General features: G+C 37.5%; 1 protein-coding gene across 6 annotated transcripts in view; it reads left to right on the forward strand.

The window, feature by feature from the left end:
• Positions 1–8340: 8340 nt before the first annotated feature.
• Positions 8341–19954, forward strand: part of LOC110452045 (phosphatidylserine synthase 2-like) — a 33167-nt gene continuing 21553 nt past the window's right edge. The window contains exon 1 of one of the 6 annotated variants that reach the window (XM_021500311.1): positions 8341–8433. The gene's annotated coding sequence lies outside the window, so the exon portion shown is untranslated. The other 5 variants (XM_021500316.1, XM_021500310.1, XM_021500315.1 and 2 more) reach the window with 5 other exon arrangements.

Consider the following 19954-nt stretch of genomic DNA (forward strand, 5'->3'; position numbering starts at 1 on the left):
AAATAGTTTGGCAGTAAGCTAACAGTCATACTGTAGGTAAATATAAGTAGTTTGGTAGTGAGCTAACAGTCATACAGTAGGTAGATATAAATAGTTTGGTAGTAAGCTAACAGTCATACTGTAGGTAAATATAAATAGTTTGGTAGTGAGCTAACAGTCATACAGTAGTTAAATCAGAGTTTGGTAGTGAGGTGAACAGTAATACTGTAGGTAAATCAGAGTTTGGTAGTGAGCTAACAGTCATACTGTAGGTAAATCAGAGTTTGGTAGTGAGGTGAACAGTCATACTGTAGGTAAATCAGAGTTTGGTAGTGAGCTAACAGTAATACTGTAGGTAAATCAGAGTTAGGTAGTGAGCTAACAGTCATACAGTAGGTAAATCAGAGTTTGGGAGTGAGCTAACAGTCATACTGGAGGTAAATCAGAGTTTGGTAGTCAGCTAACAGTCATGCAGTAGGTAAATCATAGTTTGGTAGTGAGCTTACAGTCATACCGTAGGCAAATCAGAGTTTGGTAGTGAGCTAACAGCCATACTGTAGGTAAATCAGAGGTTGGTAGTGAGGTGAACAGTCATACTGTAGGTAAATCTGAGTTTGGTCGTGAGCTAACAGTCATGCAGTAGGTAAATCAGAGTTTGGTAGTGAGCTAACAGTCATACTGTAGATAAATCAGAGTTTCGTAGTGAGCTAACAGTCATACTGTAGGTAAATCAGAGTTTGGTAGTGAGCTAACAGTCATGCAGTAGGTAAATCAGAGTTTGGTAGTGAGCTTACAGTCATACAGTAGGTAAATCAGAGTTTGGTAGTGAGCTAACAGTCATTCTGTAGGTAAATCAGAGTTTGGTAGTGAGCTAACGGTCATACTGTAGGTAAATCAGAGTTTGGTAGTGAGCTAACAGTCATACTGTAGGTAAATCAGAGTTTGGTAGTGATCTAACAGTCATACTGTAGGTAAATCAGAGTTTGGTAGTGAGCTAGATATTATTGTAGAGTTCGGATGTAAAGTTACTATATTTGTCGTATTGTAGATAAATGACATAAATTTTAGTATTGACGTACAATAAGTAAAACTACCTGGTCGGACAAATAGTGTTTGGGTATGTTGGTACATTTGAAATTTCTCAGCAACTTTGCTGACATTTCCTTGTTTAAAAATGCATGCCCGAAAGGTGTTGATTGCGTCGTTTCTTGCAACACAAAGGTAACTGTCTTAACGCTGACCTAGATCAGAGATCATCAGTCAGTGCATATTTAAACAACAAATTTAAGGTGAAATATTGCCATCAAAGCTTATACTGACTTACACTTATCCAACATATTTTTGAGTTTGAAACATTTGTATTTAACCACTTAAATATGAAAATCCTATGAAAATATAGTGATAATAACACCCTCACAAAATATATATACTCTGTAGTTATTCAGGTTCTAACCTAAAAACTCAGCCGTGTCAGATCTTTTATATCTTGAATTGACCACCTGAGTTCCATAATTCTCAGGTAGGAGGCAGTAATTAATAACGGAAGTCGAGAAGCCTGGCAGCGCTAAAGAAAACAACATATCAGATAGTCTAGTCTGCTACTTGAACAACGTCAATAAACAACCTGATTTGATTTTGCCTTCTCCTTGGTTGATGCTTAAAATAAACAACATCGATATTTTGATCCAAAAGTAGACACGAAACAAACAAACAAAAGACATCATGGTTCTGACGGTTATTGACTTGTCTTAAACTATCGGCCGACACTGTTTACAAAAGGTATATGGTCATGTTAGCAATGCGCTTTTATTTTGCATATAAATTGAAATAATTTGATAGAAACTGTTATATGAGATGATATTAGAAAACGCGAGAGAAAACAAGACCAACCAAATAAAAATTGTTTAATTTTGCTATAAACAGTCTCTATACCGTCGAATAAGTAAACAACAGTTACTATAAATAAAATCAATTATGTCGTTAATTGATTTATACCAATTTCGTTTGTGTACTCAATGGAGCTTGGGATGTTGACAAAACAAAATGTGTCACTTTGTCTCTGTAAATGAACACATGTTTACATAGACAGTTTGGCCTGGAACTGTTTGAACCCGTTTGCTTATAGCCTGCATTGATATCGTATTAATGCCAACAGAAGGATGTCATTCACGTAGAATACGACGGCTCGCGAGTCCAGGTAGCAGTCCCCGGGCACAGGTAAGGTGTTAACGTTAGGGATGAACTCTTTAACATTTTTTGTTGTTGTTGTACATTACCAAACTTCGTAGAGATGTTTACCGTTCGTGTAATGTGCACGATAAGTTCATTTAGATGGCAATCTCTCCCAGGGTTTCGCCCGGTATTCTTCATCCATTCATAGAGAGAATCGCAAAGAACCCTGGGAGAGATTGGTGAGATGGTAGGATTGTCGCTAGGGTAATCTCCGTCTATATGATTGTTGTTAACGGATCAGCACGGCCCTGCCACTGACATCTATAATTCATAAAAGGTCCGCCATGTACTCTCAGCATGTTCAAAGCCAGCCCATTTGAATATACCATTAAAACGGGTGAATCAATGTAAGGCATAGTCTATGATAATAACACATTTCCCGGTACCATATCTGTCCGACTTAGTAGTAGTTGTCAACCTCTCACTACTGATGCCGAGATACAGTGTCATACTGCACTCAGCATACCGACAGATTCCCGTCATACTAGTAAATAAAGGAAGATCTGTTATAATTTTAGCATTCACAAGATAGTACAGCGTGTTTGGACTCTCGCATTGATGCCAATATAAACATCAACCAACGAGACTGTGCTAGGCTTCATAAACATCAGCCAACGAGACTGTACTAGGCTCCACAAACATCACCCAACGAGACTGTGCTAGGCTTCATAAACATCAACCCACGAGACTGTACTAGGCTTCATAAAAATCAACCAACGAGACTGTGCTAGGCTTCATCAACATCAACCAACGAGACTGTGCTAGGCTTCATCAACATCAACCAACGAGACTGTGCTAGGCTCCAAACACATCAACCAACGAGACTGTGCTAGGCTTCATCAACATCAACCAACGAGACTGTGCTAGGCTTCATTAACATCAACAAACGAGACTGTGCTAGGCTTCATAAACATCAACCAACGAGACTGTGCTACGCTTCATAAACATCAACCAACGAGACTGTACTAGGCTCCACAAACATCAACCAACGAGACTGTGCTAGGCTTCATACACGCTATGACGCATCCAAACAAGTGAGGTTTAAATCAATATTTTCATATTTGTCAAAACCGACAAGAAGAAGATAGATGTCCTGAGATTTATAATGATAAACACCAAAAAATAAACTGGGTGTAGACGTCCCAGTGTTATATTAACGTGACGTTAAGCTAACCGTGCTGAGATGATCGAACACCTCCTAATTTGTATTACCAACAACTCTCCGATATAAAACACGAAAAATACACCGACCGGAATGTAACAATGACGAAGGATAAATATAGATCACCTGTCAATACTAAGTCCAAGGATAAATATAGAACACCTGTCAATACTCAGTCCAAGGATAAATATAGATCACCTGTCAATACTAAGTCCAAGGATAAATATAGATCACCTGTTAATACTAAGTCCTAGGATAAATATAGATCACCTGTCAATACTAAGTCCAATGATAAATATAGACCACCTGTCAATACTAAGTCCAAGGATAACCATAGATCACCTGTCAATACTAAGTCCAATGATAAATATAGATCACCTGTCAATACTAAGTCCAATGTTAAATATAGACCACCTGTCAATACTAAGTCCAAGGATACCCATAGATCACCTGTCAATACTAAGTCCAATGTTAAATATAGACCACCTGTCAATACTAAGTCCAATGATAAATATAGATCCCCCGTCAATACTAAGTCCAAGGATAAATATAAATCACCTGTCAATACTAAGTCCAAGGATAAATATAGATCGCCTGTTAATACTAAGTCCAAGGATAAATATAGCTCACCTGTCAATACTAAGTCCAATGATAAATATAGATCACCCGTCAATGCTAAGTCCAAGGATAAATATAAATCACCTGTCAATACCAAGTCCACGGATAAATATAGATCACCTGTCAATACTAAGTACAAGGATAAATATAGATCACCTGTCAGTACTTAGTCCAAGGATAAATATAGACCACCTGTCAATACTAAGCCCAAGGATAACCATAGATCACCTGTCAATACGAAGTCCAATGATAAATATAGATCACCCGTCAATGCTAAGTCCAAGGATAAATATAAATCACCTGTCAATACTAAGTCCAAGGATAACCATAGATAACCTGTCAATACTAAGTCCAATGATAAATATAGATCCCCCGTCAATACTAAGTCCAAGGATAAATATAAATCACCTGTCAATACCAAGTCCACGGATAAATATAGATCACCTGTCAATACTAAGTACAAGGATAAATATAGATCACCTGTCAGTACTTAGTCCAAGGATAAATATAGACCACCTGTCAATACTAAGCCCAAGGATAACCATAGATCACCTGTCAATACGAAGTCCAATGATAAATATAGATCACCCGTCAATACTAAGTCCAAGGATAAATATAAATCACCTGTCAATACCAAGTCCACGGATAAATATAGATCACCTGTCAATACTAAGTCCATTGATAAATATAGACCACCTGTCAATACTAAGTCCAAGGATAAATATAGATCACCTGTCAATACTAAGTCCAAGGACAAATATAGATCACCTGTCAATACTAAGTACAAGGATAAATATAGATCACCTGTCAGTACTTAGTCCAAGGATAAATATAGACCACCTGTCAATACTGAGTCCAACCTTTACTATTCTGAATTAGATTTATGAGATGGAACATGGGAAACCTGTTGATAAATGTAATAACCGGAAACCCAACACGCCAATGAAATCCTGTGCGTAAATAATTATAATACAGAAAAATACAGAGAGAAATTTTATAAATGAAATGCGGGGTAGGGCTATAGAAATTCCCTGGGTTATTTGATCCGTGAACAGATAATCAATAGGGAACTCGTATGTGGTTGTTCTCGGGGTATACCAGGTACATAATGTATTGTATTGTTTATTAGTGTTAAGCCTTGAGGCTCATAGGGATGTCATTACATACAGTACATATATACATAGAATTTATATAACACATGGATGATATAGGATAGACATGAACTAAAATAGAAAATCGATTGAAAGGCTCGATATGAAACGGGAGACGAATATTATGTACGAGATTGCATTACACTGTAGTTAAAGACGTTCATTAGAAGGGCAAGGCCAATATGTATTCGATTCCAATATTCCGTACACTGTATAACACTAGATTTTATATCAATACACTACATGCATAAAGATTGGCAAAAGCAATATTGTACTCTAATATGTGATACAAAGATGGAATTTGTTTACATTCTCAAATTATGTGCAAACTCGATTTAATATTTTGATAATTACTATAAATATTAAAGTTTTGAAATAATTTGACAATAATATTACAAAAAGTATTCATAAGCTGTTTACAATTGAGATGAAAAGATATATAACAACAATTAACAAAACATGTGAAGATTGGTTGAAAAAAGCAACAAGACAATATCAAATTTTCAACAAAACCCTGATTCGGACTCAAAATCGCTAAAATTAGGGCAACAACGAACAAAAAGAAAGACTGGCACGGTAATCATTGAAAAACTACAAGGAGAATAAGACCAGATGTTACGGAAGGGTAGGCGTCTACTCTTGAAACTGAAGTTTTGCCACTTTCTCATAGCAAGAACTGAGACAATGACACCAAAACAAAAAGGTAAACAAATAACCATAATCAAATACGTTGACCTTCATATCACACAAAGAAAGAACAGTTTTCCTAATGAAATCATGATGGCGTCCATAAAACTCTGTGTTGTATGTTTATCCGTCATTAGTCGACATCTACCTTGGGAGTCATGAAAGGGGGAACAACTTCTTGAATACCAAATCAACTGCTTCTGTATGTTGAGAAATCATGGAAGCTACTCTAGAAAGGGAAAGATCAAGGCTGGTTTTTGGCAAAGTCTTTTTCTAGCTTTTTATCTTGTATTTGTGGTGCTTTAGAAAACTTTATGAAAGATATTTGTCGTCAAGGCACCAATAACAAATGTTGGCGATAATATGAAGATCTTCCAATTTAATTGTTTACTAACTAATATAATGAAATGTGTAGCAAACTCCCCATTAAAGTGTTCACTAGCTGCTGTAGTGATATGTATAACACTTTTACTTTCCCATTTAAACGCTCACTTTATGCTGTAGTAAAATATATATAAAAAAAAGCTTTTTCAAAATGTTCACTTACTGCTGAAGTGAACTGTAAGACAATTTTCCCATTAAAACTTTCAGTGACTGCTGAAGTGAACTGTAGAACAATGTTCCCATTAAAACTTTCACTGACTGCTGAAGTGAACTGTAAGACAATTTTCTCATTAAAATGTTCACTGACTGCTGAAGTGAACTGTAAGACAATTTTCTCATTAAAATGTTCACTTACTGCTGAAGTGAACTGTATAACAACTTTCCCCTTTGGAGACGATCCAGTCTTTCGGAAAGGTTAAATTATAGCGTATTATTTTTAAGATCTTAAAATCTTAAAATTTTATCATATCCACTTCCTATAGATTTGTATTACAATGTTGTAGTAAAATGATTTCAACTGGGCTAAAGCAGTAAGAGATGAATTACATAATCTAGGTCTTAGTGATGTTTGGTTAAATCCATGTATTTATCAGCAAAATGTATTATTACCATTGATAAAACAAAGAATTTTTGATCAAGGCATACAATCCCTGAAGGCCTCAATGGAAAACTCTCCAAAATGTTTATTGTATAAAAATATCATAGTTTTGGAGAATCATTACAATTTTACCTCATAAAATATATACCAATGAAATATCGTATTTGTTTAACTCGAATCCGTACATCTACACATTCTTTGGCTGTAGAAGTTGGAAGGTNCATCAAAAGATATTTTTGGAAAAAAACATGTGTTTAAAGTCGTTCAGATATTGAGTGTCCATAATATTAAAGAATTGTGTATACTAGGAAAATTCATCTATGAGGCAAACAAATTAAGGGTATTCTAATGGTATGATTGTCTTCATTCTCTGTACATTGTCCATGATTTGTGTATTATATGTATTGTATACTGATGGGCCAATGGCCTAAAGTTCGAATAAAACTCGAAACAGTATTAATACATTGGCCTGTAATGATATTTCTACATGTACACGTCGTGCCCATCAGATCAATCACTAGCAGTGGCTGTATGTGTTTGTAATTATACATACACAATGGACAGGAGGTGTAATGGACGTGAAGCCGACACCATGACACACTCGAGTGTCTAACACTTGGTTTCTAGTGCTAGTCATTCAGATGTACTTCCGTTCTAGTCGAACTGGTGTCGTAGCAACACCATTGTCAGGACGTAGGATGTTAATATTCTGTGATGCATGTGGTATGTTAGCTGGCAGTTTTTATGATATTTTAAGCATGAGGCACTTGAGATTTGAAGTGGTGTTGATCCGTTTTTATCTAGCTGTGTTGAGCTTCCTGTTAGTACTGTAGCTGGATAATCATACACGTTATACTTTACTAATAACTTCATTTTACCTTTTGCCGGTTGAAGCCTTATATACACCGTTGGTAATTATTATATTGGCTTCTGAGACTTGTATGTAAATACTCAATAAAAAAAACCCAGTACTTTGTCCAGTTTATTGTCACATTTTACGTAAATGAAATAAAATACCTGTTATTCTTTTGTCGCATAAACAAATTATGATTTCACCCGATTTGTGTCAGAAAGAAATTTCCCCTTACTGATTAATAGTATATATATAACAGTATATCAAAACTGTTCTTAACAATATTATGATATTATGTCTATATATGTTTTCGTTAAGATGATTGATCCCTGCTAAGTAACTATATGCTAAGTATAGATTAAGATAAGTTGACATAACTTGTTTCATAATTGTTGTAAAATAAATAAAGTTAATATTAAAACTATATGTTTTTATACTGTGTAACTATATACATGTACGATATAATTGTGATATATGACACTATAATAAACAAAATTAACTTTACTTGACTATATGTAGAGTGTAATTTTGTAGCAAGCGTCTGTCTGATAACAGTGTCAGGTAATGAGGTACTACATTTGTATATCGCCAATAACTCATTACAGAGCGTAATAGCTGATAGTATATATTTCCCTATCTCAGGCTCGGAGCATACATTATGTCGTAGTAAAACATGTTTGTATCCGGTATCCCTGTATACCTATAGATAGCTAAACTTCCTACTGACGTACCACAAAACAGCCGTCCCGTGAACGACTGAGATACATCGGTAAGCTGGACACCTTTCCGAGCTCCGCGTCACTGATTAAGCATTATTACACAGGGTTTTAGGTGATTTGTGGCGGTAGACGTGTCGCTACTAAAGGCTACGGCGTGGTATACTTTATACGTCATGTAAAAATATCTATAGAAATCTGCAGTGTATTTAAACTATACACGTACAGCCAGGTAGGTAGACACGTGAGTCTGGGGGTCAGGGACGGACGTGGCAATTATTAATATATACATAGCGATCAATGAAGTATAACAAATGATCATGAGTTGTGGACATGTGTTGACGAACAGTAATCTGCTACCGATTCCATATGAGGTAAGTCAATAGTAGATCAACTTCCTTCTTCCCGTTGCTTATATATTTCAAGATGCAGGGTATGATGTTTTTTTTATTTAAAAAGAAATCCACCTCACAGGGTTGGGTGTCGTATGTGTCGAGGGCGGGGGAGGAGGGCATATTTTCGTTTTTTTTAGTCCTATTATTAATAATATTTCACCTTATTCATTATTAATGGTGACATACAGATGTGTTTCGGCCTTTGATTAATTATAGCGTTTACTTCTATTTAAGTCCTCTTTCTCGGCTCCCTCCCTCTCCCTCTCTCCGCAGCACGTCAATCTTCACAGTGGACTGACAATGACCTATGTCGATGATGTTATCTTTATAGCGTTACCAGGTCGATATAAAACTAAAAAAAACACTTAAAAACACAACCAACTAATGTAATGGTTCATTGTGCCTGTATTTGTTGTTCCTTTTTGCCTCTGGTTATTTTCTCATCAGATTTCCGTATTATGGCCGGATTTTGGTCGCCATTAGTAAATATTTGTCGGCTTCTTTCCTGGGGAACATACAGGGTACTTGAGTTATCACCATATACGCAGACACTTAATGCCAGGTACATGAACGCATATTTAATTTACAGAGAAAACATGTACAAGTCTATGTTAGTAAACCCAAGGCCTGTCTGTCCTACGGAAGTCACACTATTTACAGAGAAAGCATGTACAAGTCTATGTTAGTAAACCCATGTCCTGACTGTCCTACTGAAGTCACCCTATTTACAGAGAAAAAATGTACAAGTCTATGTTAGTAAACCCATGTCCTGTCTGTCCTACTGAAGTCAGACTATTTACAGAGAAAACATGAACAAGTCTATGTTAGTAAACCCATGTCGTGTCTGTCCTACTGAAGTCCCACTATTTACAGAGAAAGCATGTACAAGTCTATGTTAGTAACCCCAAGTCCTGTCTGTCCCCCTGAAGTCACACTATTTACAGAGAAAACATGTACAAGTCTATGTTAGTAAACCCATGTCCTGTCTGTCCTACTGAAGTCACACTATTTAAACGGTGACAGTAATAACATTGTATTGCCCTTTTTAGTAGGGAGAGATCCGATGAACGATCCAGGCCCTGTCAATATTATCACTGTGGCAGTAATAATGTGGGCTGTAATATGTATATTGACATAAAAAAACCTTTAATTACATTGACAAATACTGTGTTATATGTGTATATAACTACTCCCCCAATAACGTTAGCGGATTAATGTATAACATATATGTATTTTGTGTACTTTATGTGTACTTTATGTGTACAATATGCATGCATCAATAACCTAAGCAGGATTGTGTAATAAATGTGTATACATCTATGCATGCATCAGTAACATTAACACTTTGGTGTACTGACTGGAACAAGACTGGAAAGGTAATAGCGTCCTAGTAGTGTCTGCAGCGTTAAACAGGCCCGTCAGTGTTACATCGTGTCCTGACTTTGTGATATTAATATATGGTATTGAAGTGTTGTTATAAAAAACACGAAAGGAAATGTATAGAAATCGCTCTGTATACGGGAATGGGCTTTAAAGCTATGTGGCGCCCATCGCGCATGGGTGACTGCTATGAAGGGTAGCAGGTGATCGGTTATGGATGGCAGACCTCGAGACGTCTACGTCACCTTTTAAAGGCTCCGTGCTACCACGGAATTATATTTAAGTCCGTGGTGCTACTGAAAGTAGACATCAATAAGTGATGGCATTGGGCGGGCGTCAAACGAGGTTACATTCACTTTACACTTCTAGGTAAGTACGGCGTGGCTGTCAACAACCACTGGGGGATACAGCGTACGTATTAACTACGTTATACATCATCAACTAGTAGTCATAGTTTACATGCGATATCATCCAGACTCGGTTTAAACTCTTTTATATTAATCTAGTAATTTAGAGTCACCTGTTTGTGAGTTACGTTCATCTCTCGTAGAATTTGCCTCCGCAAATGATGACGATGTAATACTATACTGGTTCGCGTGTATTAACCCGATATTGTATCATAATTGTAGGGCGATCAACATTCGCTACATACCCATGACTGTGCTGTGTCTGCCTATATTGTATCACATGTAAACAAATGCACATAGCCATTCATGTCACCACACATTCTCTGTCTATACCTGTCCTCTGTGTGTCCCTCTCACTAAATCACTTACACAATAATATCTCGGCTATTGTCGCCAGGTGTTAATGGTCTGTAACTCCTGTAGGGCTAAAATGTGTTATCGCTGCAATCTTGCTGCTAATGTGTCACAGCTGCTACACAAGTAATTATATCTAAATATCCCCTATCAGGTATACACACTAGTAATCCTGTCTGACGTCTCACTATCAGGTATACACACTAGTAATCCTGTTTGACGTCCCACTATCAGGTATACACACTAGTAATCCTGTTTGATGTCTCCCCTATCGGGTATACACACTAGTAATCCTGTTTGATGTCCCCCCTATCAGGTATACACACTAGTAATCGTGTTTGATGTCTCCCTATCAGGTATACACGCTAGTGATCCTGTTTGATGTCTCACTTTCAGGTAAACACACTAGTAATCATGTTTGATGTCTACCCTATCAGGTATGCACACTAGTAATCCTGTTTGATGTCTCCCTATCAGGTATACACACTAGTAATCGTGTTTGATGTCTCCCTATCAGGTATACACACTAGTCATCCTGTTTGATGTCTCACTATCAGGTAAACACACTAGTAATCATGTTTGATGTCTACCCCATCAGGTATACACACTAGTAATCATGTTTTTGATGTCTCATTAACAGGTATGCACACTAGTGATCATGTTTGATGTCTCCCCTATCAGGTATGCACACTAGTTATCCTGTTTGATGTCTCCCCTATCAGGTATACACACTAGTAATCGTGTTTGATGTCTCCCTATCAGGTATACACAATAGTAATCGTGTTTGATGTCTCCCTATCAGGTATACACACTAGTAATCCTACTTGATGTCTACCCTATCAGGTAAACACACTAGTAATCCTGTTTGATGTCTACCCTATCAGGTATACACACTAGTAATCCTGTTTGATATTGTCCCCTATCAGGTATACACACAAGTAATCATGTTTGATGTTGTCCCCTATCAGGTATAAACACTGGTAATCATGTTTGATGTCTACCCTATCAGGTATAAACACTAGTAATCATGTTTGATGTCTACCCTATCGGGTATACACACTAGTAATCCTGTTTGATGTCCCCTATCAGGTATACCCACTAGTAATGATGTTTGATGTCTCACTATCAGGTATACACACTAGTAATCATGTTTGATGTCTCCTCTATCAGGTATACAACTAGTTATCCTGTTTGATGTCCCCTATCAGGTATACACACTAGTAATCCTGTTTGATGTATCACTATCAGGTATACACACTAGTAATCATGTTTGATGTCTCCCCTATCAGGTATACACACTAGCAATCCTGTTTGATGTCCCCTATCAGGTATACACACTAGTTATCATGTTTGATGTCTCATTAACAGGTATGCACACTAGTTATCCTGTGTTATGTGCCCTATTAGGTATACACACTAGTAATCGTGTTTGATGTCTTCCTATCAGGTATACACAGTAGTAATCCTGTTTGATGTCTCCCCTATCAGGTATACACACTAGTAATCCTGTTTGATGTCCCTTATCAGGTATACACACTAGTAATCATGTTTGATGTCTACCCTGTCAGGTATACACACTAGTAATCGTGTTTGATGTCCCCTATCAGGTATACACACTAGTAACCCTGTTTGATGTCCCCTATCAAGTATACACACTAGTAATCATGTTTGATGTCTCACTATCAGGTATACACACTAGTAATCATGCTTGATGTCTCCTCTATCAGGTATACAACTAGTTATCCTGTTTGATGTTTCACTATCAGGTATACACACTAGTGATCCTGTTTGATGTCTCACTATCAGATATACACACTAGTAATCATGTTTGATGTGTCCCCTATCAGGTATACACACTAGTAATCATGTTTGATGTCTCATTAACAGGTATGCACACTAGTTATCCTGTGTTATGTGCCCTATCAGGTATACACACTAGTAATCGTGTTTGATGTCTCCCTATCAGGTATGCAAACTAGTAATCTTGTTTGATGTCTCCCCTATCAGGTATACAAACTAGTAATCCTGTTTGATGTCCACTATAAGGTATACACACTAGTAATCATGTTTGATGTTTCCCCTATTAGGTTACCCACTAGTCATCCTGTTTGATGTATCACTTACAGGTATACGCACTAGTAATCCTGTTTGATGTCTACCCTATCAGGTATGCAAACTAGTAAACATGTTTTATGTCTCCCCTATCAGATATACAAACTAGTAATCCAGTTTGATGTCCGCTATAAGGCATACACACTAGTAATCCTGTTTGATGTCTCCCCTATCAGGTATACTCACTAGTAATCCTGTTTGATGTCTCACTAACAGTTATACTCATTAGCCCTATCAGGTATACTCACTAGTAATCCTGTGTATGCAAACTAGTAATCTTGTTTGATGTCTCCCCTATCAGGTATACAAACTAGTTATCCTGTTTGATGTCCCCTATAAGGTATACACACTAGTAATCCTGTTTGATGTTTCCCTATCAGGTATACACACTAGTAATCGTGTTTGATGTCTACCCTATCAGGTATACACATTAGTAATCCTGTTTGATGTCACCCCTATCAGTTATTCACACTAGTAATCCTACTTGATGTCTACCCTATCAGGTATACATACTAGTAATCCTGTTTGATGTCTCCCCTATGAGGTATACTCGCTAGTAATCATGTTTGATGTCTCCCCTATCAGGTATACACACCAGTAATCATGTTTGATGTCCCCTATCAGGTATACACACTAGTGACCCTGTTGGATGTCTCACTATAGGGTATACACACTAGTAATCCTGTTTGATGTCCCCTATCAGGGATACCCACTAGTAATCCTGTTTGATGTATCACTTACAGATATACACACTAGTAATCCTGTTTGATGTCTACCATATCTGGTATACACGCTAGTTATCCTGTTTGATGTCCTCTATCTGGTATACACACTAGCAATCGTGTTTTCTGTCCCCTATTATACACTAGTAATCCTGTTTGATGCCTCCCCTATCAGGTATACACGCTAGTAATCATGTTTGATGTCTCCCCTATCAGGTATACAAACTAGTTATCCTGTTTGATGTCCCCTATAAGGTATACACACTAGTAATCCTGTTTGATGTCCTCTATCAGGTATACACACTAGTAATCATGTTTGATGTCCCCTATCAGGTTTACACACTAGTAACCCTGTTGGATGTCTCACTATAGGGGATACACACTAGTAATCCTGTTTGATGTCTCCCCTATCAAGTATACACACTAGTAATCGTGTTTGATTTCTACCCTATAAGGTATCAACACTAGTAATCGTGTTTGATTTCTACCCTATAAGGGATACACACTAGTAATCATGTTTGATGTCTCCCCTTTCAGGTATACACACTAGTAATCCTGTTTGATGTCTTCCCTATCAGGTATACACACTAGTAATCATGTTGGACGTCTACCCTATCAGATACACACTAGTAATCGTGTTTGATTTCTACCCTATAAGGTATAAACACTAGTAATCGTGTTTGATTTCTACCCTATAAGGGATACACACTAGTAATCATGTTTGATGTCTCCCCTTTCAGGTATACACACTAGTAATCCTGTTTGATGTATCCACTATCAGGTATACACACTAGTAATCCTGTTTGATGTCCCCTATCAGGTATACCCACTAGTCATCCGGTTTGATGTATCACTTACAGGTATACGCACTAGTAATCCTGTTTGATGTCTCCCCTATCAGGCATACACACTAGTAATCATGTTTGATGTCCCCTATAAGGTATACACACTAGTAATCCTGTTTGATGTATCCACTATCAGGTATACACACTAGTAATCCTGCTTGATGTCCCCTATCAGGTATACCCACTAGTCATCCGGTTTGATGTATCACTTACAGGTATACGCACTAGTAATCCTGTTTGATGTCTACCCTGTCAGGTATGCAAACTAGTAAACATGTTTTATGTCTCCCCTATCAGATATATAAACTAGTAATCCAGTTTGATGTCCGCTATAAGGCATACACACTAGTAATCCTGTTTGATGCCTCCCCTATCAGGTATACACGCTAGTAATCATGTTTGATGTCTCCCCTATCAGGTATACAAACTAGTAATCCTGTTTGATGTCCCCTATAAGGTATACACACTAGTAATCCTGTTTGATGTTTCCCTATCAGGTATACACACTAGTAATCGTGTTTGATGTCTCCCCTATCAGGTATTCAAACTAGTAATCATGTTTGACGTCTACCCTATAAGGTATTCACACTAATAATCCTGTTTGATGTCTACCCTATCTATCAGGTATGCAAACTAGTAATCTTGTTTGATGTCTCCCCTATCAGTTATACACACTAGTTATCCTGTTTGATGTCCCCTATCAGGTATACCCAATGTCTCCCCTATCAGTTATACACACTACTTATCCTGTTTGATGTCCCCTATCAGGTTTACCCACTAGTAATCCTGTTTGATGTATCACTTACAGATATACACACTAGTAATCCTGTTTGATGTCTCACTAACAGTTATACTCATTAGTAATCATGTTTGACGTCTACCCTATAAGGTATTCACACTAATAATCCTGTTTGATGTCTACCCTATCTATCAGGTATGCAAACTAGTAATCTTGTTTGATGTCTCCCCTATCAGGTATACAAACTAGTAATCCTGTTTGATGTCTCCCCTATCAAGTATACACACTAGTAATCGTGTTTGATTTCTACCCTATAAGGTATAAACACTAGTAATCGTGTTTGATTTCTACCCTCTAAGGTATACACACTAGTAATCATGTTTGATGTCCCCTATAAGGTATACACACTAGTAATCCTGTTTGATGTCCCCTATCAGGGATACCCACTAGTAATCCTGTTTGATGTATCACTTACAGATATACACACTAGTAATCCTGTTTGATGTCTCACTAACAGTTATACTCATTAGCCCTATCAGGTATACTCACTAGTAATCCTGTGTATGCAAACTAGTAATCTTGTTTGATGTCTCCCCTATCAGTTATACACACTTGTTATCCTGTTTGATGTCCCCTATCAGGTATACCCAATGTCTCCCCTATCAGTTATACACACTACTTATCCTGTTTGATGTCCCCTATCAGGTTTACCCACTAGTAATACTGTTTGATGTATCACTTACAGGTATACACACTAGTAATCCTGTTTGATGCCCCTATCAGGTATACACACTAGTAATCCTGTTTGATGCCCCTATCAGGTATACACACTAGTAATCCTGTTTGATGCCCCTATCAGGTATACACACTAGTAATCCTGTTTGATGCCCCTATCAGGTATACACACTAGTAATCCTGTTTGATGTATCCACTATCAGGTATACACACTAGTAATCCTGCTTGATGTCCCCTATCAGGTATACCCACTAGTAATGATGTTTGATGTCTCACTATCAGGTATACACACTAGTAATCATGTTTGATGTCCCCTATCAGGTATACACACTAGTAACCCTGTTGGATGTCTCACTATAGGGTATACACACTAGTAATCCTGTTTGATGTCCCCTATCAGGTATCCCCACTAGTAATCCTGTTTGATGTATCAGTTACAGGCATACTCATTAGTAATCATGTTTGACGTCTACCCTATAAGGTATACATACTAGTAATCCTGTTTGATGTCTCCCCTATCAGGTATACACACTAGTAATCCTGTTTGATGTCCTCTATCAGGTATACACACTAGTAATCATGTTTTATGTCTCCCCTATCAGGTATACACACTAGTAATCCTGTTTGATGTCCCCTATCAGGTATACCCACTAGTAATCCTGTTTGATGTATCAGTTACAGGTATACTCATTAGTAATCATGTTTGACGTCTACCCTATAAGGTATACATACTAGGAAGCCTGTTTGATGTCTACCCTATCATGTTTGACGTCTACCCTATAAGGTATGCGAACTAGTAATCCTGTTTGATGTATTTGATGTCTCCCCTATCAGGTATACACACTAGGAAATCTGTTTGATGTCTCCCCTATCAGGTTTGCACACTAGTAATCATGTTTGACGTCTACCCTATAAGGTATGCAAACTAGTAATCCTGTTTGATGTCTCCCCTATCAGGTATACACACTAGAAATCCTGTTTGATGTCCCCTATAAGGTATGCAAACTAGTCATCCTGTTTGATGTCTCCCCTACCAGGTATACACACTAGTAATCGTGCTTGATGTCCCCTATCAGGTATGCAAACTAGTAATCATGTTTGATGTCCCTATCAGGTATGCACACTAGTAATCCTGTTTGATTTCTCCCCTATCATGTTTGCACACTAGTAATCATGTTTGACGTCTATCCTATAAGGTATGCAAACTAGTCATCCTGTTTGATGTCTCCCCTATCAGGAATACACACTAGCAATCCTGTTTGATGCCCCCTATCAGGTATACACACTAGAAATCGTGTTTGATGTCCCCTATCAGGTATACACACTAGTAATCCTGTTTGATGTCTACCCCATCAGGTATACACACTAGTAATCGTGTTTGATGTCCCCTATCAGGTATACACACTAGTAATCATGTTTGATGTCTCACTAACAGGTATGCACACTAGTAATTGTGTTTGATGTCTACCCCGTCAGGTATACACACTAGAAATCATGTTTGATGTCTCCCCTATCAGGTATACACACTAGTAATCATGTTTGATGTCTCCCCTATCAGGTATTCACACTAGTTATCTTGTGTTATGTCCCCGCCATCAGGTATACACACTAATAAATCTGTTTGATGTCTCCCCTATCAGGTATGCAAACTAGTAATCATGTTTGATGTCTCCCCTATCAGGTATACACACAAGAAATCCTGTTTGATGTCTCCCCTATCAGGTATTCACACTAGTTATCCTGTGTTATGTCCCCGCTATCAGGTATACACACTAGTAAATCTGTTTGATGTCCACTGCCAGATATACATACAAGTAATCATGTTTGATGTTGTCCCCTATCAGGTATACACACTAGTAATCATGTTTGGTGTCTCCCCTATCAGGTATACACACTAGTAATCCTATTTGATGTCTCCCCTATCAGTTATACACACTAGTAATCGTGTTTGATTTCTACCCTATAAGGTATACACAGTAGTAATCATGTTTGATGTCTCCCTTATCAGGTATACACACTGTTTATCATGTCTGTTGTCACCCCTATCAGGTATACACATTAGTAATCCTGTTTGATGTCACCCCTATCAGTTATACACACTAGTTATCCTACTTGATGTCTACCCTATCAGGTATACATACTAGTAATCCTGTTTGATGTATCACTTACAGGTATATCCTGTTTGATGTCTCCCCTATCAGGTATTCACACTAGTTATCCTGTGTTATGTCCCCGCTATCAGGTATACACACTAGTAAATCTGTTTGATGTCTCCCCTATCAGTTATACACACTAGTAATCCTGCTTGATGTCTACCCTATCAGGTATACATACTAGTAATCCTGTTTGATGTCTACCCTATCAGGTATACACATTAGTAATCCTGTTTGATGTCACCCCTTTCAGTTATACACACTAGTAATCCTACTTGATGTCTACCCTATCAGGTATACCCACTAGTAATCCTGTTTGATGTATCACTTACAGGTATACACACTAGTAATCCTGTTTGATGTCTACCCTATCAGGTATACACACTAGTAATCATGTTGGACGTCTACCCTATCAGGTATACACACTAGTAATCCTGTTTGATGTCTACCCTATCAGGTAAACACACTAGTAATCATGTTTGATATCTCCCTATCAGGTATACACACTAGTAATCCTGTTTGATGTCTCCCCTATCAGGTATACACACTAGTAATCCTGTTTGATGCCCCTATCAGGTATACACACTAGTAATCCTGTTTGATGTCTCACTAACAGTTATACTCATTAGTAATCATGTTTGACGTCTACCCTATAAGGTATACATACTAGTAATCCTGTTTGATGTCTACCCTATCAGGTCAACACACTAGTAATCATGTTTAATATCTCCCTATCAGGTAAACACACTAGTAATCATGTTTGATATCTCCCTATCAGGTATACACACTAGTAATCGTGTTTGATGTCCCTTATCGGGTATACACACTAGTAATCCTGTTTGATGTCTCACTAACAGTTATACTCATTAGTAATCATGTTTGATGTCTACCCTATAAGGTATACATACTAGTAATCCTGTTTGATATCTCCCTATCAGGTATACACACTAGTAATCGTGTTTGATGTCCCCTATCGGGTATACACACTAGTAATCCTGTTTGATGTCTCGCTATCAGGTATACACACTAGTAATCCTGTTTGATGTCTACCCTATCAGGTATACACAGTGGTAATCCTGTTTTATGTCTCACTAACAGGTATACACACTAGTTATAATGTTACACAGACAGACGGAAACAAAATGGTGTCAGATTCTTTATTTTATACTATTTTATATTCTTTTACCATTTAAAACTCGAAACAATAGACGAATCAACACTTCGCTAATTGATGATGTAAGCGGCCCCCCGAAATTCTTTTACGGTTAAAAATCGTAGCCTCGTTCTGGTTACGATGTAAACATTATTGTCGTCGTATTTCCTGATTCTTTGATATCGTTTTATAGAACATTTTTATATGAATCTTATCATTATAAACACATTATGAATTAACCATGGATCCAGGTGACCAATCTATATCTTTAGACGAAGTTAAAACATAGCTGTTAAGCAGTTCTTGCCCGTTCTTGTCGGACCGTGTACTTGCTACAAAGGGGACAAAAGAGGAGGAGCCTAAGTGCACTAGGCCTATGTTACGCCGTCCAGAAAATGAATATCAGCAAAGTTTGAACATCATGTCAGTTGTTAGAGCAAAGCAAGTGAGACTAAAGTATTTGTTTAAACATTGTTTATGTCATTATTAAAGATCCATTGTTTATATATCAGATGGCTGGCTTGATGAAAAGAACGATAGTTCAGTATGTGGCCCCCTGTATTTGCCAGACATCGTGAA

Source organism: Mizuhopecten yessoensis, unplaced genomic scaffold (genome assembly GCF_002113885.1).
Source record: "Mizuhopecten yessoensis strain PY_sf001 unplaced genomic scaffold, ASM211388v2 scaffold6363, whole genome shotgun sequence".
In the NCBI taxonomy this organism is placed as follows: domain Eukaryota; kingdom Metazoa; phylum Mollusca; class Bivalvia; order Pectinida; family Pectinidae; genus Mizuhopecten; species Mizuhopecten yessoensis.